The sequence below is a fragment of the Pygocentrus nattereri genome, chromosome 10 (genome assembly GCF_015220715.1).
Source record: "Pygocentrus nattereri isolate fPygNat1 chromosome 10, fPygNat1.pri, whole genome shotgun sequence".
NCBI lineage: Eukaryota > Metazoa > Chordata > Actinopteri > Characiformes > Serrasalmidae > Pygocentrus > Pygocentrus nattereri.
This window is the reverse complement of record NC_051220.1, coordinates 20,138,719-20,165,331: the sequence shown is the minus strand read 5'-3', so window position 1 is coordinate 20,165,331 and position 26,613 is coordinate 20,138,719. Positions and strand designations below refer to the sequence as shown.

The 26,613-nt window shown below is 37.5% G+C and overlaps 1 protein-coding gene across 1 annotated transcript in view; it reads right to left on the bottom strand.

The window, feature by feature from the left end:
- The window catches only part of bahd1 (bromo adjacent homology domain containing 1), a 52,617-nt gene extending 31,933 nt beyond the window's left edge, over positions 1 to 20,684 (bottom strand). Inside the window, exon 1 of the mRNA XM_017713455.2 lies at positions 20,061 to 20,684. The gene's annotated coding sequence lies outside the window, so the exon portion shown is untranslated. The remainder of the gene's footprint in view (positions 1 to 20,060) is intronic.
- Positions 20,685 to 26,613: the final 5,929 nt, after the last annotated feature.

Here is a 26,613-nt window from a genome sequence, read left to right as displayed (position 1 = left end):
TGCTCATTTCTAATCTTGTCCATCCTTGTCACTCCCAACGAAAATCTCAGCATCTTCATCTCCGCCACCTCCAGCTCAGCCTCCTGTCTTTTAGACAGAGCCACAGTCTCCAAACCGTACATCATAGCAGGACGCACTACTGTCTTGTAAACCTTCCCTTTCACTCTTGCTGCTATCCTTCTGTCACTATATATATATATATATTTATATATATATATATATATATATATATATATATATATATATATATATATATATATATATATATATATATATATATATATATACACACACACACACACACACACACACACACACACACACACACACACATATATATATATATATATACATACACAAACATACATATATATATATATATATATATGTATATATATATATATATATATATATATATATATATATATATATATATATATATATATATATATATATAAACAATGTTTAATTCAAACGATGGTTAGATTCAACAGGGCAGGGTGTGTCTAGTTTAACTGATGCCAATTATCAAGAAAATTGAGTTAATTGGTTGACTGAGTAACTAAGGGGATGACTCATTTTTCAACTTAAGACAAAAGTCTATTCAAGTGAGATATAATCTTAAAAAAAAAATTCTAATTTTCACACGTTCTGAGTTGTATACCAGGTAGGACAGTAATGCTACATATCAGCTTGATTTTAGTTACAGAGAACATAAACAAATGCTTCTTTAAGAAGTTTAATACCATCACAGACATGTTGATTTGTATAGGATAATATAAACCTGAGGTTATTACTGCTGCTTGTTTTATAGAAGGTAAAAGGGTGCCGTCATTTTTATTGACGCAAGAGTTCACAGTCGGTAAAAATGACAGATGTGGCACATTCAGACAGGACTAAAATAAAAACAACAAAAAAAAATGTACACTACCTCAACTTCGTGTCTCAAACCAATCTAAAACGAGTAGGACTTTATATATCTAAGCATATCATTTAAGGCCATTTATCTTGAGAGTGGGAGCTTTTTTCTGGTAAAAAGATCACAATTTTAAAATAGATGTAAATAAATGTAAATACATAAAAATGATTCTTTCAGTTCATTTTGAAAATCAAAATTGGGCCCCAACCATCGCATTGATTAGTTAAATAAAAAAATGTTTAAATACTTTTTCACGTAACCTTTCGCCCACACCCAGCCTGTGATCAATTTTTTTTTCCCATTTTCAAAAGTAGATTTCGTTTTTCAAGCAACCTGTGTAATGTAGTACATAGCACTGCATTTGTAGGAGATGTCTAGTTGTGCACTTAGCTAAGAAGCATACTTGAGTTCTGTACACTGGTACACCGGCTAGTACATTCGACGAAGAGCTATTCAACACACTTAAAACTGCAGCTATAAAAATACCATTTTCACTTAGGCTACATGGCTTCACTGCAGCCAGTAAGCTAGTTAGCTTGTGGGTCATTAGCTAAACTTTATCCAATGTAAACATCACTCAGACACAGACCTCGAAGCACATGTCATTTTGTACTTCACCATTACCACCTGGAGAAATCTTAATCTGGGTCTATGCCGTTTTTGTCTATACGAAAAATGAATGGCTGGGTATAGTTAACCAATGGTTTCCAAGGGTGTAAACAGAGTTCTGTCTGCACATCCCCCCCCCCCCCCGAATATTATTGTATAATTTGAATTATAAGGTCAATAAGTAGTTAAAATAGGAATTCTGCTATTCAAGCTTGCACTCTTACATATTTGACAACACAGCCTTTGCAACCTCTTGCAAACCAGCAAGCGCTGGCAACTGTGGTAGTCAAGCGTCCTTAACAGTAGCTGTCAAAAATTTGAGAAGCTATATATATATATATATATAGCTAGGATTCATAGTAATCTTATGCTGTGATTAGTGATTCAATTAAATGGGCAGGGCTGTTAGCTTGCTTGTAGCAACATTCGTTTTGTGGCTATTTAATGATCTCTTAATTCAAAGAATCCACTGGGGGGAAAAGTACATGGGACCAAATGTACCTGCACTGGAACATTTTTGTTTACAACAAATTCACCTCAGAGGTCTGTTTTTCAAATAATCTGTCACTGTAAATGTTCACTGAAACCATAACATACAGAGTTTGAGTGGCTGCTAAAGTGTGCATTAATGCAGTCTTTGTACTACAAATGTAGGAGGTGGCATTTTCACCCACTAATTCAGTACTTACACACAAAACTGGTATGACAAAGCCCATGAAAGCATGACTGACTGTTCACCAAGCCACGTCCAAGTCTACCTTGGCAACTGTTGCTAACTTCCTCTTTGCTGGAAAAACTATTGTTTTAAAGGGTCAAGCCTGAGGAGTCGTGTGTGTTTGGAGAAGTTTGAACGGTACTAAAAGATTCTCTCTTTTTATTTGCCTACCAGCGGATCAGCTTAATTAATTTTATTTTTTGATATTTTGTATTAGATTGATTTGTATTGTATTTTGTTATTTTGTTTATATTTCTTTTATATTAATTTCATATTTAATATTTCTATATAAAATTTTTATAATTTCTTTCACATTACAGTTTATATTAATGTTAATGTGACCCTTACTGAGAAATCACATATTTCAGATGTGACGTGTGCGAAAAACCACACGTTTACTAGTAATGTAAAGTAAACAAAAAAATTTTTCACATGAGAAGTATGCAAAAATCACGTGCTTATCAGAAAAAAAGTCTTGCCCAGCATATAAACATTCATTAATTGTGGTAAATACACATTCTGTTAAACAAGAAGTATTCAATAGTCATTCATGTGCCTGACTGGCCACTGATAGCTTCAGCTATCAAGTACTTGCATTTCACTAATGTTAGGTCAGCAAAACATAATGAATTTATCAGCTGGGTGAGAAAGTTGTCTGGTGCCCTTGAGCACAATGATGGTATGTTTTCTCTTCTTGACCACAGTAAAAATACGCAGCATGCAATTTCAATTGTATGACAGAATAAACCGTTTACATAGCTGTTGTCGGAAAAAAAACGTTTACAGGAGAAGGAAAAAAACATGTTACTTTTAACTTTTAATGCAAGTCATTGGAACCAGAATTTTTTCCAAGTCATTTTGGGCTGTTTCTTTGGGTCCATTCATCATTAAATTTACAGATAATGTAAAGAGCAACAGGCCCTTTCAAACTAAATGACAAAAATGGAGATATGAAGTTTTCTTCCGACAACAGCGAGATATATATATTGTATGTGTGTGTGTGAGATATATCACACACACACACACACACACACACACACACACACACACACATAAAAGAAATAATGTAAAAATATTGCATAAAAATAAATAGGATGAAAATAAATCAGATGAGTTGGCCTTTCAGGGAAGGGTACCTATTAAATGTGGATTTAAACCAACGATAAAAAAGGGCATTACTGAGAAATGGAACATGACACTAATCATTTTATCTTGATTATCTTGGTTTCATTTTGGCTGTAGAGGTAAATGTAGCTGTTGAGCTAAATGTTATTTGTCCCTGATGCTCTCACTGGGTGGGACAAATAGCTTGCTCCTCTTTTTTTTAGCCATCAGCAATTCCAGCCAGTCGTGGGCATCTGTAAGGTCACATGCATTCAGTGACAACTGACAAAAGAAGCAGTAATTGGCTCCTCTTGCAGAGGAAGCATGTTCTCACTTTCACTCTATGGCAACACTCTATGGCAACACCAGGGTGAAAACTGAGTTAAAAAAAATAGTGGCAGCCATCACACATAGCAGATAAGGTGTGTATGGACAATATCTGTCTGAGCCCTCTTGGATGGAATAGAGGGGGATTTTGGTAATTTTACACAAATATCAATTGGAAATAATAATACCCATCTAAATCTAATTGACAATGCAGCCAAAACTAGAGATATTTTACGAAAAGCTAAAAATAGCACAATATTTTAAAATGACAAACATTTATAACAACAGGTTATCCATGTACTGTTGCTTCATAATTAACCATAAACTAATGAGGCATTTTGAGTTCTTTATCAGTAATCAGTATATTAGCATGGCTTGGTAAGACCTGCATAAACTATTAAATGATCGTAGTCACTCCACTCTCTTCTGTCTCCTCCCAAGTAGCCTAGTCTTGTCATTAGTGTTTCCAACTGTGTGTAGTTTGTTTCCTCTCCTTTCTCAGGTGGCTTCTGTTCTTCTCTTTAGTATAAGTAGCTCTCATGTTTCAGTCTTCCTTTGTCAGGTATCATTTGCTTTGTGTTTTCTTTGCAGTATTTGCCTTTGCCTTTAGTTTAGTCAAACTGATTAACGCTCTGAAGTGGATATAACGTATTGATGAATAACTCTAAATATCTGATTGGTTCATGGTTCAATATCATTATCATATCATTACTAAAAGTGTTATAATATCACCAATAAACAGGTCAGATTGGGCCAGGCCGTACTGGAGCTGAGCTCTGGCACTTTTGGTTTGTTTTCTATTTAGTATCTGTAAAATGATTTTAACTATCCAGTGTGATAGACCATGCTGACAGAAAAATGTGAGGAGGCTAAATCAAACACCGATGTATACTTAAGTCCTATTCCATGTAAATAGTATTTTTTTACTAAATTTGATGTCTAACCAATTATTTTGCCACCTGATTACTGCTAAATGCTATCAAAAGGCATAGACTTGCACCTACCAGAGTTTGTAGATTAATATCACAAATCAGCTCTATCAAATCAGCATAGTTCAATTACTATATTAAGCAGGAAGGCTGGTTTTTACAGTCATCATCATCATCATCATCATTGTTGTCATCGTCGTTGACCGCTTAGTCCAGGTAGGATCGCGGTAGCACTTGGGAGAGCAGAGAATGCCAGATGACCCTGTCCCCTGCAACTTCCTCCAGCTCATTCCCAGGGACCCTAAGCCGCTCCCAGGCCAACTTGGAGATGTAATCCCTCCAGCGGGTCCTAGGACGACCCTGGGGTCTTATCCCGGTAGGCCGTGTCTGGTACGCCCCCACCAGGAGGTGTCCAGGGGGCATCTGAATCAGATGCCCGAACCACCTCAGCTGGCTCCTCTCAACGCGGAGGAGCAGCGGTTCTACTCCGAGCTCCTCACCATTTCCGCAGCTCGTATTCGCGATCTCATTCTTTCGGTCATTACCCACTGCTCATGACCATAGGTGAGGGTCAGGATGTAGACCGACCGGTAAGCAGAGAGCTTTGCCTTATGGCTCAGCTCCCTCCCTCACCACTACTGCTGCCACCTGTCCCAGCCTGTGGCCGGTCTCACGATCCCTCTTCTCATCACTCGTGAACAAGACCCCGAGATACTTAAACTCCTCCACCTGGGGCAAGTCCTTTCCATTTATCTGGAGTGGCCATGCCATCCTTTTCCGGTACAGTAGTTTTAGAAAAATGTTTCCAAACCTCACTGTAGAGCACTGAACACTTGGCTGTGGTGTTTTACTGAGGCAAACCATTTCAGGAGTTTTGTGGATAAACTGTATTGGCTTCCACCGGCCTAAAAAACAGCAGGCGCTGATTTTAACACACAGTTAAAAAAGACAGGAAGGGTTCTTGATGTCAGATGGGAGGCATTATTGTTTGTAACTGTTCATTTTGCTAGTTTAAAAGCTTTAAATGTGTCTTTCATCTTTGTCAAAAAAAAAAGAATCAAATCATATTTTGATTGAAATTTTCATGCCAAAAGAAACACTTTAAATGGCAAATTAAATAAATTGACTGACGTTATTAAGCCATTAGAACAGAAACAGAAAGGCTTTTAGTTTTAATCACATTTTCATTCTATCAGTGTTGAGAACCTCATATTATTATTTCCATGCTGGAGATGTTGAACAAAATAGAGCTCCCCTGTCCCAATTTAGCCCTTACTCACACCAACTGAACGTATTTTCACAAATTATTATTTTAAACATGATCTCATTATTGATAACAGTTGGACTATTAGTTTAAAAAAATGGACTAATTACACATTTGGCCTTAAAATCAAGATAAACCTGCTAGTAATTTGCTGGGGAAGACCGAAGGAGGGCATGTGCGCTTTCATTTGTTTGGCTGTTCTCACAGATGACAGTTTGCCACCTCTAATCTGACAGGACATGACACAGGAAGCCTTGTTAGCTGTTAAGCAGCCTGTCTTCAAAGAGACGATAGATGTGAGGCAGCATGCCTGGGAAAAATGACAAGGACAACTCTCTCAGAGCGTATTACCAGATCCGGAGAAGATTAGAGTTAGAGAGATTTCTAAGAAGAAAGAAAGTAAATTCTTTAGCAGCCGTGGCTATGAATGCTGCTAAAACTCGGACCTGCCTGTCCTGAAGAGAAGAAGCAGAAGCCGGGACCGTCTTTCTTTGAACAGAAGGTGTTTTCGGCATGTGAGGCTTTGAAGGCCATGTGCTCAGAGGTTTTGCGGTACGAGTTTAGGGTGTCTCCGATGCTTGGAAAGCATTTTGTGTGGCTCATAAACAGGATTTACTGTCCTCTCAGTATAAACACTCGAGCAGCGATAACAGACTGCAGATTTCCTCACCATCCTTCGCATCTACCTCAGCTGCACGCCTGCAAACAGCTGAATCTGGTTTCAGGGACCATCCCCCTCCCCTCTTCCTCCTTGTGCTGCTCCCCCAACACCACCACTACTTCCTTTTCTTTCTCCTAATGTACTAGTAAATTTCACAGCTGTTTCTTTGGAACAGCACCAGCTAAAGTCTGAAAGATTTGAAGATTAGTCATGTGAAACAAATTATCACTCTTCAAACATATGCAGGAGCTGAAAACATCCAAGATAAAAAAAAAAAAAAAAAGGTCTACCAGGTAATGAAAAGCACTCCACAGTGGCACTAACCTCGCTGAAATATTCAAATGTAATGGAACTACTTCTGATGCAGCCTGAGGAATGTTTTTGCCCCGGAGGATTTCAGCGGAGAGATAAAAAAATGTTAGGAGTTAACGCGAGTCAGAGGCTAAAGGCGGCACCGTCACAGTGGGGACAGACAGCACTCAGGGTGGGTGATATATATTTTTTTATATCTTGATATTTTTCAGCCTTGAGGTGATTAACAATGTGTATCTCAGAACTCAAACATTCTCTCTGAAATGGCTTAAAGAGACAGTTGAGCAAAAAATCTAGTTTTCCCAAATCTTCCACTAACTTCAGCTGTAGATCAGCCAAGACATGCGTGCAGTCCATATTTGCTTCTTTAGTTTAGAACTGGAGCTACAAGGCTGATATTGCTAACAAACACCACAACTCAATAGTCACCCAAAAAGCCCACTTCATTTCTATAAAACTAAGTCATCAATTTCAAAACCTGCCTCCAGGTCTTTAAGATTGAACAGACCTATCTTTTGGTTCAGAACACTGTGTGAACACTGAGAACTATAGAAATGAACGACATGGACTGGTATTCACAAAGCAGGACTGATCTCAGATTAGATTCCTCTGTAATTATGTCCATATTTATTGTCACATATACTGATTCTAGATCAGCACTCTTATCTTGGAAGTGGCTTGTAAACACCCTGAAAGTGGATGCCTAAAGTTTTGTTCATTTTTATCATTTACAGTAAGTCATATGATGTTCTACACCACATCGACAAGTCTGTGAGACGTAGAGAAGATCTGGATGTGATTTGAGTGGGTTGAGAGAGGTTTTGTGCACACATTTTTACAAAACAATCTGGGATATTTAGTGACTTCTAGACCTGGTGTCTATTAGCAACGTTAACCTATGTAGCTCTTAAATGTTAAATCAGGTCATTCAGAGAGGTTGAATGTGAAAATATACTGCAAGACACTGTCCTATAATTGTCTGCTATGAGTTTGGCCTAAAACATAGACTTTCTAATCTATCCATGGTGAAGAGGTACAAGCAGGGCACTGCAAAACGAAACTGTCCGTTTTTTCAGATTTATGACTATTTTATCGTTAGCTACAATGCATATAATACTATATAACATATCGCTGCTGTCGGAACAAAACCTTGCATCTCCAAAACACTAAAGTTTACAAGAGAAAGAAAAAACACACTTTACTTTTAATGCAAGTCAACAGAACCAGACATCTTTCCAAGTAATTCTGGGCCATTTCTTTTGGTCCATTCATCGTGAAATTTACAAACAATATAAAGGATGCCAGACATTTTCAAATTATGCCAAAAACTGAAAAACAACAAAAATGGACATACAAGGTTTTGTTCTGACAGCAGCGATATAGTAAGACACATGGGCATTTTATTTCCTGAAACAGGTCATTTTGGATTTTGAATTTGCATTATAGACATTGTGACCCCTGGATCCTCCTCCGATTATTCTATTTCATATCAAAGCACTCTGAATAACTCCGTTTGACTGAAATATCAGAGAATCAGAAATTCTTCTTTAAAAATTAAGGTGTGAAAGGGTTATTTGTGTGACGCCATAGAAGAATCACGTTGGTTTCCTAAAGAAATGGACTGTTCTTTAGAGATATACAAGATGTGTGAAGAACCATTTTAAAATGTAAAGGTCCTAGGAACAACCCTTAAACTGGTAAAGAACCTTGTATATGAAGATTCTTCACATTTATAAATCTCTTTTTCAACCATTGTTCTTTAGGGAACTAAAAGTGGTTCTTCTATGGCATCACTCAAATAACCTTTAAGGCACCTTTTTAGAGGCTTGTTACAATGTTATGGTTTCACAGTTTGTGATCAGAGAGTTACACCACTGTTTATTTTTCCAAAATACAAACTGAAGTATGCCTATTGCCATCTATGCCATTTTTTCAATGCCAGTTTAAAATGCCAGTTTGGCTCATTAAAGAACATACAATGTTATTTACTTTAGTATTTTGTCTGTTAGAAAGTACTGGAAATGTGCTTCTGTGTTTCACTTGTTAATTCAGCACACACAGCATAAGCCTCATGTTAAAAAATCCGACTGTCTGTAAAGAAATGGGAATTAGCCATAAACATTCATGATCAATGTTATGCTGCTTGTTAGTAACATTATCACACTCATTAGCTACAAAATGCAAATTGGAAAACATGGCACTACTGACTGTAATTAAACCAAACTACAACTTTGTAAACATGTAAGTTTTATGATGTACATTATGTTAAATCAATTGTATGTGTGAGTATTTCATAGTTATTTTCACCAACTACAAAATCTTAATCTCCAAAACAATCAGAGCAATTTCATCACCGATACAGAATGGCAGAATGGTGCTTAACTCTTAAGTGTGAATATCAATGGGCAGGTTTCTGTCAATCAGACTGAGCCTAACAATAGACAAAAGGGTTTTTTTGGCACTGCAGTTTAATCAAAGGCTAGACTTAGTCTGTTTCCAAAAAATTTAACAAATGTGTCTTAAGCTTAGCTTGAACATTCATAGCACATTCAGTAGCAAATTCTGAAGTCAAATTTACAACTGAAAGCAGAAGTAGTTGGACAGACGTTGCTGGGTCCCCTTATTCCAGATGTATTGAATAAGGGTATAACAAGATCTACACAGTGGTTCTCCAGCTCTCAGTGTAAATAAATTTAAAAGGTTGACGAGAATATCCTACGATTGCATTATTTGAAAGAGAGAAATACATGCCCCTATCAAACACAGCTGCGAATTTCTGTCTACCGGATACACTTCGTTAGCCTTAAAAGTGCCAATACTTGCTATTATACGGCTTCAACTACACTGTAAATCAAAAAAACAATTAAAATATACTACTTTAAACTGCTGGCTATTAAGCTAATTGTTACTAGAAACTGGTAATAGCTTGGAAATTCATCCTAAATCATAGAAACAGCCATTTTGCTGTGAATTAATGCAACACTGGGATTCACTGATATGATCATAGTTGAAAAATTAAATACCAGAAATAGACCTAATGTAGCCTAAATGCTCTAATCTATACCTCACTGTTAATGAAAACGAGAATCATTTAGCCTAATTCTGTCAAACAGACCATGGAAAGATCCATCAGAGTTCATATGAAGCAAAAGGAGAAGTAGTGCCACGCTACATTCATGTAAATCTGAGGCGGATATGGACCATTAGTCCAAGTCAATTTGTGCCACATAAGCCGCCTGTTATAAGAGATCCCTAATAATTTGCTCAGCTCTTTGTCTGCTCGTTCATACACGTCTGATTGACTCTTTTCCTGGAGGGGGTAATCCACGTTAAACAGGACTGTCAACTTAGCGGCTCAGAAAGCTGATCAGCAAAATTGCTCTGGAGGAGGTCACTAAAACAAAGCAATGGCCAGCGTTTTCACTTTCCTTTTTGATTTGAGGTTGATTAGCATTATGTGCTTGCACTGGCATGACTGGATTGCTTAACTTCACGCCCCCTGCCACTATCAGAAAACATCATAAAACAATTACTGAAAAAAAACCAGAAGATAATCTACTTTATGTTCAACAAGCGTTAAAAATACTATGGACATCACACTTTATAATGTTTAGGAAATTTGCAGCAGTTTATAATGATTCCCATGTTTCTGCCATTGTAAAAAACATTGAATCCTATTTTATCACATTATTTTGTGGAGTTACTCACAATTAATCGCAATTGTCTTTTTTTTTTACTTTTTTCGATTCCATTTTATAAGCAGCGCAAAATCATTTTTATTGTGTTAATGCAAAGTTCACATGAACCTGAATATGAAAATTATGTGAACGTTGGGTGAACATGGAAATAAGGTGAACACAGTTTCCCATTTCCACGTCCTGTACGTTCCAGCTCCTCTGTGACTGTAGCCCCTCGCTGTCATACTGCTACATCATATCTTGTTCTGAGGGGAAACAGAGCTTTCCACTTTGCTGCTGCTTTATTCATTGTTCTCTCGTGAGCTCTGTAGTCTTCTGAAGAAGTCCTCTGGCACTAATGTTACTGATATTCCTGATATTGCATCAGAATCAATGGCTGGAAATAACTTGTAGCTGGAAAGAACTAGTTTTATCAAGTGACTCGTCAATAATATTAACCATTTAAAAGCAGTATGTAAATGAGAGAGCAACAGCAGTGGAGTCAAGTTACAGCACGAGACAATAAGAAGCAGTTGGACAGGAAGCTTCAGATTATGGTTAGAAGGGTTTTTAACAGCCTTTAACACTAATCAATTATCACAATAAAACCATGACACCACTAATATAATTCTGCATTTGTAGATATCAACCTGAAAAATATCTGCATCAGTGCTTCCTTACAAAAAGTCAAATTTCATCACATTTGCACTAAACATTTCTAAACACCACACAGCGCTTGACTGATACGCTTCATGTGAAATCACAGAAATCACATGCTCACCTTATTTAAGAAAGTTCATATGCAATACCTGTTCATGAATAGAAGAAGGAAAGAAAGAAAAACTCTTAAAAAAAGATTATTACAGCTAGTCAACTGTAAAGAAGACCACAAACCAAAGTCTGTTCTATCAGCTGATAGGAGATTCGCAATGGTTCATTAGAAATTTCCTGCTCAAATTTTCTACACAGATCCAGAGAATAAGCTGTACAAAACAGCTGGGAAAGAAAAAAAAAAAAACACCTCTCATTACAAAGGCACACCACTTCATCTGTCAAACAGGGCGCACAATTGGATTAGGCATGTACGGCTGCCACTGGAATTGACTCACCAATCTAAATTAATGAAGATGATAACAGCAGAATGAAATCTCAAGTCTGCGGAACCAAAAGACCCTAAAGACTGAAAACACTGCTCGATGCTGGATCATTCAGCAGGACAATGACCCAAAACCCATTGTCCTGAAGTTTTCAGGACCAGCAAAGTGAAAATTCCTGAATGTCAGAGCCAGTCATCCAATCTAAATTCAATAAAGCTGACCAGCCTGTAAGCACAAAGAGCATGAAACAAGAGAAGAAGAGATAACCAGATAATATCTGGTGATATCTGTGAAATCTAGGTCTCAGGATGGGTCTCAATATATCCTAATGCAGCCATGTAACTCTGGTATTTAAATCATTATTAGGCTGGAGACAAAGGATGAGTTGTCAGATGAGGTGGACATCTGTTTGCAAGGCAGCTGAATAAAGACAGAACCGCAGTTTTTTTACAACTGTGTTCCACATCTGCAGAAACAGTTACACTAATGATAGCCTGGATATATTTATTAGCCTATAGATCAGCAGTCAGGATTGACTGACACCACAGGGATTCCCAATGATTGCCTGAGGTATTTGCGTAATGCATGCTGGGTCAGGAATAGTAAGAGAACACTAATGAATCAAAATTATGAGAACAATTGAAACAATTTTTTCACGGCTTCTATCAAACAGACGACATAACATGACAAATAACAAATGAAAGTCTAGTTTGACTCATCTTCCATCAAAATGTAATGACTTCTGTCTGCCTGTATAGTATTATATTATATACTATTAGTATAATAATAGTTGGTCTGGGTTTTGATTACATCACCATGCATCAGCAAATGGAGAAAAATAACCAATAATATAAGGTTTCACTTTTCACTTTCACAAATCCCCATTACAGAGTGAAGACGCTCCCTGATCACTCAGAAATAGGTCACAGTATGGAAGGAATATAAGTCAGGATAAAGTTGTCGACTAAAATTTCAGTCTCGTCATAAATCTGCAGAACATCTATAAAACTGTAAGACGTCATATTGAAAGGCCTGTATTCCTCCTTACATTCAAGGACGTCTTCTCATACACCAATTCCCACCTTTCTTCACTAATTTTACTATGCTGCCCCCTGTCTTTATCCAAAGTCCTGCCTCAGTTTTACAGCTTTGAGCTGTATGATAAATGTTATTAAAGGAAAAAGCAAACAGGCAAACTAATTACCCAAATACAATATGGCAACCTTTGAAGACCTTAGAAAATGATGTCATATTTGATGCAATTTGCCATACAATAAAGTTAAAAAATTTCCAAATGGTCAATCTGAAATGGTTAAAAATACTAAACTGACTTTGGCTGCTTTACAACCCATAATCGTTGTATCAATTCAAAGCAGAAGAGCTGGCGGATAAAGCCAAAAAAAAGAGATCTTACTGACAAAGAACACGGCATTGTCATTGTAGAGACGTGTAGCAGCAAAACCAATCCTCTGTGTTCAAAGACCTTCCTTCAGTTAAAGCAGACTAACTCAATACATCTTTTTAAAGACTTCTTCCATGTAATTGCAAACCAAACTTATTCGAGAAAATGGGCTTTACACTCCAGTGAGTACTTTCCTGAAAGACTCTCATATATAATCCCTGACAGTGCACAAAGCGAAGTGCACATTTCACAGCAGTCAAACTACTGCTTTTTTCTCTGAACTTGTGCTAAGCGCAGTGAAGTCTCACAATAAACACAGTCAGCTTTGCCAATCCACATTTTTACAGGGAAAGTAATACTTTCGAGTACCCAAAATATTGGCATTTCCTTACATTGAGGACTTTGAAACCAATATGTACGAAGGACGAAACCTTTTTCTGATCTTTGTTTAAGCTACTTGTTTCATTTCCTCCTGGCCTCGATTTCAAGGCTGCCATCTACCTAATCCCGTAATTACCGTCACTTCATATTCAGTAAATCTGTTATCAGTCTGTGGCCTTGGTGAACTGCATGTAACAACACTGCATCATTTTTGACTCGTACCTACTTATGTTGGGGGAATGAGCGGATGCCAAATGTTTTAAAACTGTCTAGAAGAAAAAGGCTTTCCTCATCCATAACAATTCTTTAAAACGCAGAGTTTTTGAATTCACTTTACATTTTACAGCAGGGGAGCCCAGTCTTGGACTTGGAGATAAACTACTTCACAGAGTTTGGCTTCAACCCTAATGCAACACACCTGATCCAGGTAATGAATGCTTTCAGGTGCATCTGAATATTTGAGGCAGGTGTGTTGGTTCTGAATTTTCCAGAGCAGTAGATCTCAAGGACCAGTTGCGCTCACCTGTTTTATAGTATAATCACCCAGGACTGAACACTGACAGAGGTTCTGTGCATACTAACTCTTAAGGAAAACAGCATAAAACATATTTAAAAGGAAATTACACAAAAGCCTCAACAACTAAATATACTATCACTTTCTTCACATGTTATGTGCCCACCCTTTGTCTTTCTACATATTCTATTCTTTTTGGAAGACTTTGGAAGATTACATTTTTCTAAGAAATCTGCAGGGATATTTTTCCACACCTTCAAAGTTCAGTCTTAGAAGTTGGTTGCATTTTCTGCTCATCATAATCCAAGTTCAACCCCAAACACATTCATTAATGTTGAGGTTTCCTTTTCTCAGTAACAGCTTCTTGACAGCTACATATACTTTCAGACTCACGGTGTTGAGTGGTCTTCTCAAAGTAGAATGATGGATAGAAACATCTGTAGATTTTTCAGGTCTGAGGCAAGAATGGAGCTTGATTTTTTCCTCTCTCTCAAAGATGAAAGCTTTTTATCTAAAACCTTGCCAGTTTGACTTAAATAAATGATGGAGGGTCTCTGAATTTTGCATAGTACTGCAAATGGCTATTGACAAAGAAAAGGGTAACCAGTTTTATAGGAAAATAAGAAAAGTGAACAATTCCAAGTCTACCTAAATTTAGTGTTAAATCATATTAATGAGCTCAACTTGATTGTCATGTATGAATCACAGCGGTCCTCCAGGGCAAACCTCAGTCCAGGATTTCTTGCTTAGCCAGATGACTTTAAACTTGTTGTATAGTACACATGAAATCCATGAAATCTTGTAAAGAACTGCACAGCAACCACTTAGCAACCCTTTCGTGACGTCAGAGTCAATCATGTGAAAATATCACTATTCAGCAGAGGAAACTTCATAAATATGAAGACCATTAAAGAATATAAAGCAAGTATTACACTAATAATAAGCACTAACACAGTGGTTAAATAAATGCTTTAATTCACACATTTAATTTACACAGCATGATTTCTTTTTCTTTCTTTGAAATATAAGCTGTTCAACTTCCCTCTCTGTTTCACACAATTAGCTGTTCATTACGTTAGGCTGGCTTAATGTGTACTCAAACAAGGATTGAGTATCTAAGCCTGGGTTGACTGGAAAAGTTGCTGACCGCTGTTGTTAAACGAGTTAACCACAGTCACATTTCTTAGACGTTATGAAGCTCAAACTTGTGATTTATGAGGCCAGGAACAGTGACCAAGTTGAACGTGCTTCATGAGACGGGCCGCTGGACAAGAAGCTGACCTCAACACAAACTCTTGCCAAAGATCTGAGGACAAGCTCAAATCATTACATAACACATACACATGGTTCCACACAAGTGTTAAAGGACTTACAGAGATTATACAGATGACTGTCTAACAGGGCTTCAGACTACTGCCAAACCACTAAAAAGTGTGAGCTAATGACAATCATATCATGTTTGTTACAGCCATTCATCTTAAAGCTGTACCTCTGCTAGAAGAATTCAAAAAGGTACAATTGTAGATTTTGAAATGTCCAACCTACATAAGCCAAAATCATCATCTGCTTTGTTCAACCAGACTTAAACTGCAAGTCACTTAAAACAAAGCAGAAACTCAGAGATCCTAAGAGTTAAAAAAACAGAACAGAAACCTGTAGGTTGTAGGCTTTTTCAGGACATAGACAGCACACCCAACAGAAGTTTAAAATAGGTTTAAAGAACAGACTAAATGTCAGTTTGGCAATTGTGTGTCCAGGTGACAGTAAAAAGTAGTCATCAAAATGTCATAAGTGACTCAGGATTAGACTGCGCTGGAGGATGTACAAAAAGCTTTATAACTTCTAAAATGTTTTGTGCATGCATGCGTTTATGGTAAAATATATCACCACCGTCACAACAAAACCTCCTAACTCCAAAATGGTAACTCTACAGAAGGGCACACCGTTAACTGTCAAAGGAGGTTAATGGAACAAGATGATTTTTCCCCAGTCATTTTCAATTGCTTGTTTTAGCAAGAAATTATAAATAAGGGCAGCTATCCATATCCCTTTCTATTGAAGAATTAAAAAAAAAAAAGCAAGGATACAATGATAGCCAGTATGCGCAAGTCTGAATTTTTTTCAAATATTTGAATGATATGCAAATCAGACTCTCTCTAATGCTACACATGCTCAAAGAACCTTTCCTGCCAAGTACAACAGTGCAATAGCACATAGTGTCACTGAAAAGTGATGATAAACATCTCTTATTTCACTCTACTCAAATAGATTTAATGATAACCAGTTAGTGAACGTTCGGTATCAGTGAGTAACTAACTCACCATCTTCCATCTAAAAGGTATAAAGCAAACTTTAGCAACTAAAAGGTAAACAGACAATTAAAATGTGTCTGTTTATCTTAAAGACTTTAGTTGGATGCCTTTTTACTTGGTGGAAATTTCAATTTCAGATGTCAACAATAATAGCAAGATGCTGAGTGGCATCGGTGTCTCTGGTCACTGTCTCCTGAAGTGCCTGCCATACGGTAGCGGTAGTGGTCTTAAGATCAAAGTTTTAAATTGTAGTTTCAAATAGTGCTGTACAATTTCAAATATCAAATTTAACTGAAATGCCCATCCCCAATATCCAGATATTCCACCAAAAATTCTCTTTTTAACACACAAAGCACACTGAAATGTTCAAGCTGTGGCTATATAAAACAATCTAATCCATCTGATTCTTAAGCATCTGCTACATTCTGCCCCTGCAGTCTAAAACTGTAAAAGTATCAAATTTCCTCTGAATGAGAAGCTGAAACAGTGTACTTGGGGCGGGGGGGGGGGGGGGGGGGGGGGGGGGGGGGTTGGGGGCTGTAATGCGAGATATTCAGAAACATCACTTTAAATGAGTGTTTGACATGGGCAGACACATTCCACCCACATGTTGTTTACCAGCCTGCTACACAGTTTTAGCTCTGACATAAAATATAGGTGGCACAGACCAAAGACTGGTGCAACTAAGCAAATAGAGTGGAGAAGACCAGGTTATTCAGAGTGAAATGTCTGTATATATAGCTGAATTTCAGAAAAATACACATCAAAACATGCTGTTCACAACTTATCACATCTTATTTCCATAATGCTTCAGAAATGCTTCAGTCAAGTGTAATACAGACAGCCATCATTTCCCTAAAACTCACATGTATCCCTTGAACAGTAGATTATTCAGTAACTAATGCAGATGTGTGTAAAGGGGAATTATGCTGATTTTTTAAAAAAATGTAATTGTACTCTTGTAATTAAACAGTTAAGATGTAAACAAAATAACCAGTGTTTTGATGTGAATTGCACCACTTTAGAAAAACATGTAGACTCAAAATGAATGACTCTAATCTATCAGGATGCGCTAACATGCCATGGTTACCAATGCCTGAGGCATTTTGCAACGATAATTTTGAAATGCATTTTTTTGTGAGTTATAAGGCGAGATAATTGCCTTTATTAACATTACATATAAAACTCAGACGACAGGTGCTGGGTTCTCTACAATTTAAAGCTCTCTACTGTCCCTCTTATTGCAGATTCATAAACACAATCATTTTTACGACCTGGTTTAAAACAAGGCATACAAATTTCCTAAATTTCCTTCGGGATCAATAAAGTATCTATCCATCTATCTATCTATCTATCTATCTATCTATCTATCTATCTATCTATCTACAAAGCGCTTTTTCGTATTTCCCAAAAACAGCCTAAAGCATTCACCACAACTTTACTCTTCAAAATGCACTCAGATCACCTTTGAAACAGGAGTCTTTTCTAGAGCAAAGACAATAGAATGCCAAACATGGTCACCATGGCAGGGCCACAGACAGATTCACCTGGCACTGCATGTGCAACTGGTCTATATGTCTGTATTCCTTTTCCTGCTTAACTCTCTTCACAATGTTAGAGTTTGGAAAGAGCATTCTGCCAAAGCATCAGCAGATTTCCAGCCTGCATTATATGGGCAGATAGACAAAGCGATGAAGCAGATAGTTTTACCCTCTCTTGCTCATGCTGCTCGCTCAGCCAATAAGATAACGTTAAATCAAGAATTCTGTAAAGCACGGCTTCCTTATTTGATACTGCTCATGCTTGACGCTACATTTCCCTTAAATACACTATGTCCAAAAGTATCCAGACACCTCTTCTAATCAGTAAGATAGACTTCTTGTCCACTCATTGCTGGCAAAGGTGTTCCGCTGTACACATGCAGCTTGCATAATCTCCCAAGAAAAATACTGGCAATAGAACAGGATGCTCTGGGGCAGCCACATTTAAGCCTAATGGGCTGTGGACCATTTTCACTGTGTGGTAATAGAGCACCGTTCAAAAGCTGAAGGATGACTTGGAGTGGTATTTGCAAGGTTGGGCTCCTTAAAAAGTAATGTATTCAGAATACATTTAGAATACACTTATAATACTTCTTGGTATTCTTGTTTATCATTTCAATAAACTTAAAATAATTCCTGTCTCACCACCTGCTTCAGTGACTAAAAACTGATCATCACATTGATTTATCAGTCTACTCAGGGTTTAGCAGAGCTCAGTACCACAGACTAATAACTGATCATCACCTTGATTTATCAGTCTACTCAGGGTTTAGCAGAGCTCAGTACCACAGACTAATAACTGATCATCACCATGATTTATCAGTCTACTCAGGCTTTAGCAGAGCTCAGTAACACAGACTAATAACTGATCATCACCTTGATTTATCAGTCTACTCAGGCTTTAGCAGAGCTCAGTATCACAGACTAATAACTGATCATCACATTGATTTATCAGTCTACTCAGGGTTTAGCAGAGCTCAGTACCACAGACTAATAACTGATCATCACATTGATTTATCAGTCTACTCAGGCTTTAGCAGAGCTCAGTAACACAGACTAATAACTGATCATCACATTGATTTATCAGTCTACTCAGGGTTTAGCAGAGCTCAGTACCACAGACTAATAACTGATCATCACATTGATTTGTCAGTCTACTCAGGCTTTAGCAGAGCTCAGTAACACAGACTAATAACTGATCATCACATTGATTTATCAGTCTACTCAGGCTTTAGCAGAGCTCAGTAACACTGAGACTAATAACTGATCATCACCTTGATTTATCAGTCTACTCAGGCTTTAGCAGAGCTCAATAACACTGAGACCAATAACTGATCATCACCTTGATTCATTAGAACCTGACCTCATTAATGCTTTTGGAGCTAAATTGCAATCAGCAATGTTTCCAACATCTTGTGTAAAACCTTCCCAGAAGAGCAGAAGCTGTTACTGCAGTAAAGTGGTAACAAACTCCGTACGGACTCTCTTAAATTCAGAAGAAGTGTTGGATAAGCAGGTGTCTACACACGGGTGGCCTTATGAGACTGCTGAGCCCGGGTGTTTCCTTGTTTTGAAGTGTACATTTAGTCATCAGCCATAAATGCCAGGATGAGGGAAACAACCGTGAATTTGTCAGGAAGAGCGGCTCAGATCCACACACACAACAGGCATTTAGATTCAGACCGGTCAAAACCTCAGGAGGAGGTAAACACTGAGGGTTTTACTCCTGCGAACCCCTCATGACTGTCTTCACTAAGGATGAGACTTCACTCCAGGAAACTGGCCATGTTTTTGACAGTTAACTTGATAAGCACGTCCAGCTGAACTTCGGCTCGAGTTCTGGGTTTTTCGACAGAGAAACAACGAGACCGACGTCGAGAACCCGTGATGGTCAACAAGAGCCAAATTCTGCCATGGAGGTTTCTTCTGCCAAAGACCAAAGACAGTTCGTTGGGGGTTTTTGGCAGTTTAGGCGCCTATTTTCCCAGGAAAATTCCCTTCACGGCAAACAAACGTCTATGAGAGACGAACGGGCTGCTGAAGCTAGCTTTAACATGATCGGGGTGTCATTTATTAGCTCAATTAAAGGTACTTTCACCAAGAACCACAGCCTCGATGTGCGTTTTGGCAAAGAAGAGCAAAAATATCATGAAAAAAACACAACTTCGGCAAACTGCAGCGCGCAAGAGTCTCAAAATAAAGCTCCAGCTCACAAGCAAAGCTAATGAAACTGAAAAACATCCTCCACAGCGCTCTCTCTCTCTCTCTGTCTCACCGCTGAGCCTCGGTGTCTTACCTTCCTGTGAAGGTGCTGGTCGAGACTTCAATTCTTCAGCGAGCGCGCGGAGCTGCGCTGACGGCTCACTTCGGTCCTTCGTTTTATCCACGGACTTTTCACTCAATCCTCGTCGAGGACTGTTTTCCACTCGCTGCCATCCGGATACGCAGTTAGCTCACCCTGAACAGAGCGCTCGCATCCCTGCACACGCCCGACTGACACTTTCACCCTGTTTTTGTTAATAATTCAGTTTTTTCTTTCTTTTTTACATAACAGCACCATCCGTTCCCTCTGTGTTGACGCATCACATGTCAGGACAATATGGAGTGTCTTAAAGGGCCACGGTGGCTAAAAAAGAGCATCGACGTCCGAAAAGCGTCTCCGTCAGGAAAGTCTGGCCCGATTTACACCCCCTCTCAGCAGCTAATTACTGCCACATTAGAGTGCTGTCAACGTTTCTTTAAGCCTAGAAATGAAATGACTCGTATCGTTGGAAAAACGTCTTTTCCTCGCTTTTTTTAGCCTCACATAATTAAGTGTAGTATTTGAACAGTGTTAGTTTTAAAACATAATTCCTTGCTTCGTGGTTTCTACGGGTTTGTTTCAGCCGCATATTTACCCTGCAGCAGTGTAGCCCCGCCCATTCACGCTGAAGTTAGGCATAGTTGGCGAAGTTAGAAGCAAATTAGAACAGAAGGCATTTACATGCCATGTCACAAATATCTTAAAGGTACAGTAATATAAACAGTCGGATTCATTCTAAAAGAGAAAGAGATGTAGGAACGATCACATACTCATGAGCCCTTTAATATGTGTTTTTATGCTTTGCACTACTGAGAAAAACAAAACAGCATACTTTCCACAGCAATAGAGAGTAGTGGAATGTTTGTTTTAGATCTAGCATACATGTCTGGGTTTCTCAAGGACCTGCACTTGAGTTTTGGCAGTTTTAATGTGTGCTCGTCCCAGAAGCAATTTTGCTGCTACCCCAACAAAAATAACCTTTAGGAGCTTTGTTTTCCAAATCTCAGGGATCAAAATCATGAAGACAGCATAAACACTGAAATATAACAGTTTACTTTTACTTCCAGTACTTAGCTTGAGGGATACACATATTGTGAGAAAAACTGGAAATGAAAGGGTCTGTAGCATGTAAAATGAGTTTGATGTGCTATATACGCATTGTTAAAGTTTAAAAGTGTAGCATTCACTTAATGCATAAAGTCCATACATTGAAATTAAGCATTTGGACTGTTTTTGTGACGTCACAAAAAGCAATGCATTTATTCACCTCTCCAGCCTACAGCAGTTTAGACCCACCCATTCTTGCTAAGGTTATAAGGAATGTTTCAGCCCGGACTGCTTTGTTGAATGAGTTACAGTGCAGCGCCAGCTAATCACACCAGAGGTCATTTACACATGTCAGTATTAAAGTTATAATCTCTATAACTCTGTAAAGGGAGGCTGTAAAATGAGCATGTAAAAATGAATTAGGAATGTTTTTGATTACTTAAAATCCCACAAAATGTCTGAGGGGAAAACAATAATATACAAGAAATCAGTATCCCTGCTTTAGCAAATGAAACAACGCTCACTCTTTCAGTTCTAAAAGGATCCTCGACTCACCTGGTGTTGCTGTTTGCAGATCTACAGATAATGGCTGAAGATGCTGCAGCACTACAACCAGCAAATGATGCCAAAACCTTCAGAGACACTGCTTTGGGAAAAGTGCATTAGGAATTGTACATTCTTAAAAATTATGGTTTTCCAAGAGATTTTAGGTAAATTGGTTCTGTGTATAACCATGAGCACTCAAAGAACCCTTTGCATGATTAAAGTCTTCTTTGCATCATTAAATGGTTCTTCAGGTTGATGGAGAAGCCTGTAACAACAGAAGAGTCCTTTTGGTGTAACATAGAGCTCTTTTCAAAAAGACACACACACACACACACGTATATATATGTTACATTTAACCATGTAAAGGGTTCTTTGAGTGTTCATAGTTCTATATAGAACCATTTTTTCTTTACTAGTGTCTAGGTTGGGGCAGGTGCTGGTGTGGAGCCATTAAGGAAGCTGCTGTCTTCTGAGGCTGCGCCTGCTGAGAGATGCATGAAGGCAACAGCGCTAGTGGAGCATCAGTAATATGAGAAGGGAGAACAGAGCCAAAGCCCTGAGAGGATGTCTGTAGATCCCGGGTAAAAAGGAGAGGACCACGTTGTTGTTCACAGATCAAATTTGCAACCTATCAAAACAGCCAAATTCCCAAAAAACTTGGGACAGTAAAAAGTTAATAAAAACAGAAAGCAGCAATTAGTAAATTTAGTTTGGACTGCATTAAATTGAAAACAAAAACACAATATCTGCATAGCCCCAAATTTGGGCCCCTGGCACAGTTGTGCACCCAGGTCCCTCCCCGCGCCCAAAAATTTAAGAGAAGGAAAAAAAATATGTTATTATTCACTATGTCGTATTTCCTTATAAGGTTGGTGTGCATTTAAGAGTTAAAGAGCTAAAACTCAACACCTTGACAAATGAAATTAGCTTAAATCTGTTCAATATATCTAACATTCTTCATTTTGAGGTCGTTGTAAAGTTATTGTAAGATTAACTTATTTATAGACATTCTTACTTGTTTTAAGTAATTTTGTTTAGTAAAATGATCTCACTGTATTGGCAGATTATTTTACTGGTTTAAAGTGTTTCTTAAAACAAGCTAAATTAATCTGCCAATCTGGTGAGAAAGTCTGACTTACTAAAATTACCCAAACAAGTATAAGTGTATAGAATAGAGAGAAATAGTCTTTAAAATAAAGGTACGGCAATCTCAAAATTAGAAATATTAGATATATTAACAGATAATTTCACTCGTCAAGTTACCATTTTTACTGAATCATGAATTTTGCCATAGTATAAAAAAATCACAAACTCAAGAATCAATGTAATTAAAGAGAAAAACAAAACTAAAAGATTAAAGTACATGTACTGACATTTTCACCTAAACTGCTCACCAAATGTTGAGTTGAGTGGAAGTTGAAAACCTATTAACTACCTGCTTTGGTGAGCTCACCTTGTCTCATGTCTTCAGCCGCCTCAATAAAGGCAGAGGTGCTGCTCTCTCTCCCTCAGAGACGGTGGCTGCCCCTGAAAAAGCAGAACTTATAAAGGAAGTTAGTATTTATTTATAATAATAACAGAAAGTAACAAAAATGAGCAAAATTAGAAACCAAAATGAATTTATTTGTGAGGCTTTTAGGAGGGGCAGTGCTTTCATAGACCAACTTGTACACTAATACACTGCCCATACCAGCATAGGTGGTCCCTTCTTCTTCGATCCAGAGAACACGATGTCCATTATTTGCACAGACAATTTGAAAGGTTGACTTGTCAGACCACAACACACATTTCCACTGTGCAGTGTTTCTGGACGTTGCTGACATTGGACTTCCACTGCCCAAAGTACTGCCTCATCTTGCAGACGTTTCAGCATGAGCGTATATTCACAAAAAACAATGAAGTTGAAGAAGATAAACCATTAGATATCTTATCTTTGTACTGTTTTTGCTTTAATACAAGTCAAAGTGGATTTACAAATCACTGCTTTCTGTTTTTATCAGCATTTTATATACTTTCATATACTTTTTTTGTACAAAAAGAGGAACTGCCTTGGCTAAAGGCAATCTGGAAAACAGAACCAGCTCAAAAGAATATGAAAAATGTAGCACTATGAGAGGAAATCATTAACAGACTGATAATGTACTTCACTCAACTTAGACATGGAGTTTCAGAAGGGAGATTTTAATGTCTAGATAAATACTAGCTGGTATTTAATAACACATTTAACCCATTAATTATGCCAGTCACAGTTGTTGAGATTCTAAAGCTCTTAAAGAGTTGTTAATGTCTTTTTTGCTAAACAATAAACTATAAATGAAATTACAGGTCTTGATTTCTTATGTACATTTTTATGTGGGTGGTGCAACTTGTCACACAACTAGAGCCATTTACTTCACACATGCACCTGAGAACAATAATGCCTGTATTAAAGCACAATATGTGGAAGTAAGAGAAACACATTACAATACAAGTAAAACTACAACCCCATTGCCAAAAAAGTTGGACCGTTGTCCAAAATGTAAATAAAAGCATTATGCAATGATGTTCAAAATCATTTAAACCCTCTATTAATTAAAAATAGTGAAACTGAGAATGTTTGTTTTTTAAATACATGTCCATTTTGAATTTGATGCCACATGTTTCAAAAAGGTTGAGACAGGGACAACGAAAGACTAGTAAAGTTAGGTTAAAGTTATGCTAAAAAAAAAGAAAGGGCCTTGATTATTTCAGCAAGACAATTCCGTGCTACATTCTGCATAACCTACAACAGCATGGCTCTGTAGTAAAGGTGTCTGGGTGCTAAACTGGCCTGTCTGCAGTCCAGATCTGTCACCCATTGAAATAAATTGATACATTATAAAATTTAAAATATGACAAAGGAGATCCAGAAATATTGAACATATATTGAGCTGAAATCCTATATCAAGCAGGAATGGTAAAACATTTCACTTTCAAATCTACAGAAATTGGTCTCCTTGGTTCCCTAACACTTACAGTGTTATCAAAAGAATAAAGGTGATGCAACACAGTGGTAAACATGCCCTGTCCCACTTTTTTGAAAAAAGTTTCTGACACCAATTTCAAAAAAATTATAACATTTTTCAGTTTCAACACTTCATATGTTTTGTTCTATTTTCAATTAAATATAGGGTTTAAATAATTTGCATATCACTGCATTGTTTTTATTTATATTTTGCACAGTGTTGCATCTTTTTTGGAAACGGGGTTGTATCATATTTGGTACATTTACAGTTGTAAGCAAAAGTTTGGGCACCCCTGGTCAAATTGTGTGTTTTGTTGATTGAAGTGAAAATTAGTTAACACTAAATATATATATATATATATTTGCTGCCATTACCGTACTGGAAACTTGGCACAGGACCATTTTATATTGTACGTTTTCCAATATGTAATGTAATGTAATTAATTGTAGATTATAAAAAGTTCAAAAACTTTATGTAACTATACAAGCATCATGTCACAATTGGCTCCTCCCACTCCTCCATATGCTTTTTGTTTACTTTTGATATTCCATGTGTTCATGTTGTGTTTTCTTTGTTTTGTTTTTTTTAGTCCAGCCCCCTTGTTTAGTGACTCTGACCCCGATTGTTTTCACCTGTCCCTCCTCATCCCTGTGTTGTATTTAAGCCTTGTGTTTTGCCCTTTGTTTTGTTTTATATATGTTTGATGTTAGATGTCCTGATTGTTTGTTGGATGTATAAATTCGATGTGTTGTTTGATAAGAACCGTTTGAATTGTTTTGTTTGGTGTTTCTTCCGGCCTCCTTGTTTGTTTGATCTTGTTTCATTTTGGCGCTATGTCTGTCCCTGCTGTTCTATGTACTGGCTTTATGACCCTGATTTTGGATTTGCCCATAATAAATCTCACTCATCTCCGCACATGCGTCCGCCTCAACATCGCTCTGCGTTAGACATTACACACAGAAAAAGTTCAGTGCTTGCTATATGCCTTTTGTTGGTGATAATAAATGTGCTCATTATTCAAAACTTTAATATGTCACATTTACTGTGCCTAAATTCAAACGTCCAGTGTATCAGACAAACATTAACAAGACATGATGTGTCCAGTCTCAGGGCTAGAAAGGATAGACAGAAATTGTACCCTAAAATGTCACATTTAATTTAGAGGATTGTTAACTAAATTTTATTTATTACATCAACAAAACATGTTATTTCACCAGATGTGTTGAAACTTTTGCATTTGCCTGCACATGCATATCTTTAAAAGGTTTATTATTGGTATTTCAATAAATGCAACACCACATTTATGTTGTTTTCCCAAGAGATGCAAATATATAAATACTTTCATATATTTTGACTTAGGCTTGCGAAAACAGAAACTATATGTTATATCATTATATCTGGTTGCTGCAATTTTTTCACATGGTTAACTGTTTATCTATTCAATTATTCTTCATTTTTATTCTTCATGTTTTTGATTCTATTAAATCAACTGTTGCAACTTTCACTCAGTAGTTTCCCACCAGACATAACTGACTAAAAATAAAACCTGTGGTGTGCAAAAGTCAGAGACCACCATTTTGTGTCTTTTATTTCCAGTCAAACAGTAAACAAACATCAAGTACAAATGATTCATTATTCAGTATTAGAAAAAAGCAGAAACACAGAAGCCTTATTAAATTGAATTTGAATTTACAACCATTTGTCACTGTGTTTGCACAGTGTGAAATTAGACCTTTGCATTTAACCCATCCGTGAAGTGAAACACCCACACTAGGGAGCAGTGAGCACACTTGCCCGGAGCAGTGGGCAGCCCTATCCACGACACCCAGGGAGCAATTTTGGGTTAGGTGCCTTGCTCAAGGGCACTTCAGTCATGGACTGTCAGCTGAGGGGATCAAACCGGCAACTTTACGGTTACAGGGCTGGTTCCCTAACCTCCAGCCTACGACTGCCCCCACTTTTTTTAAAAG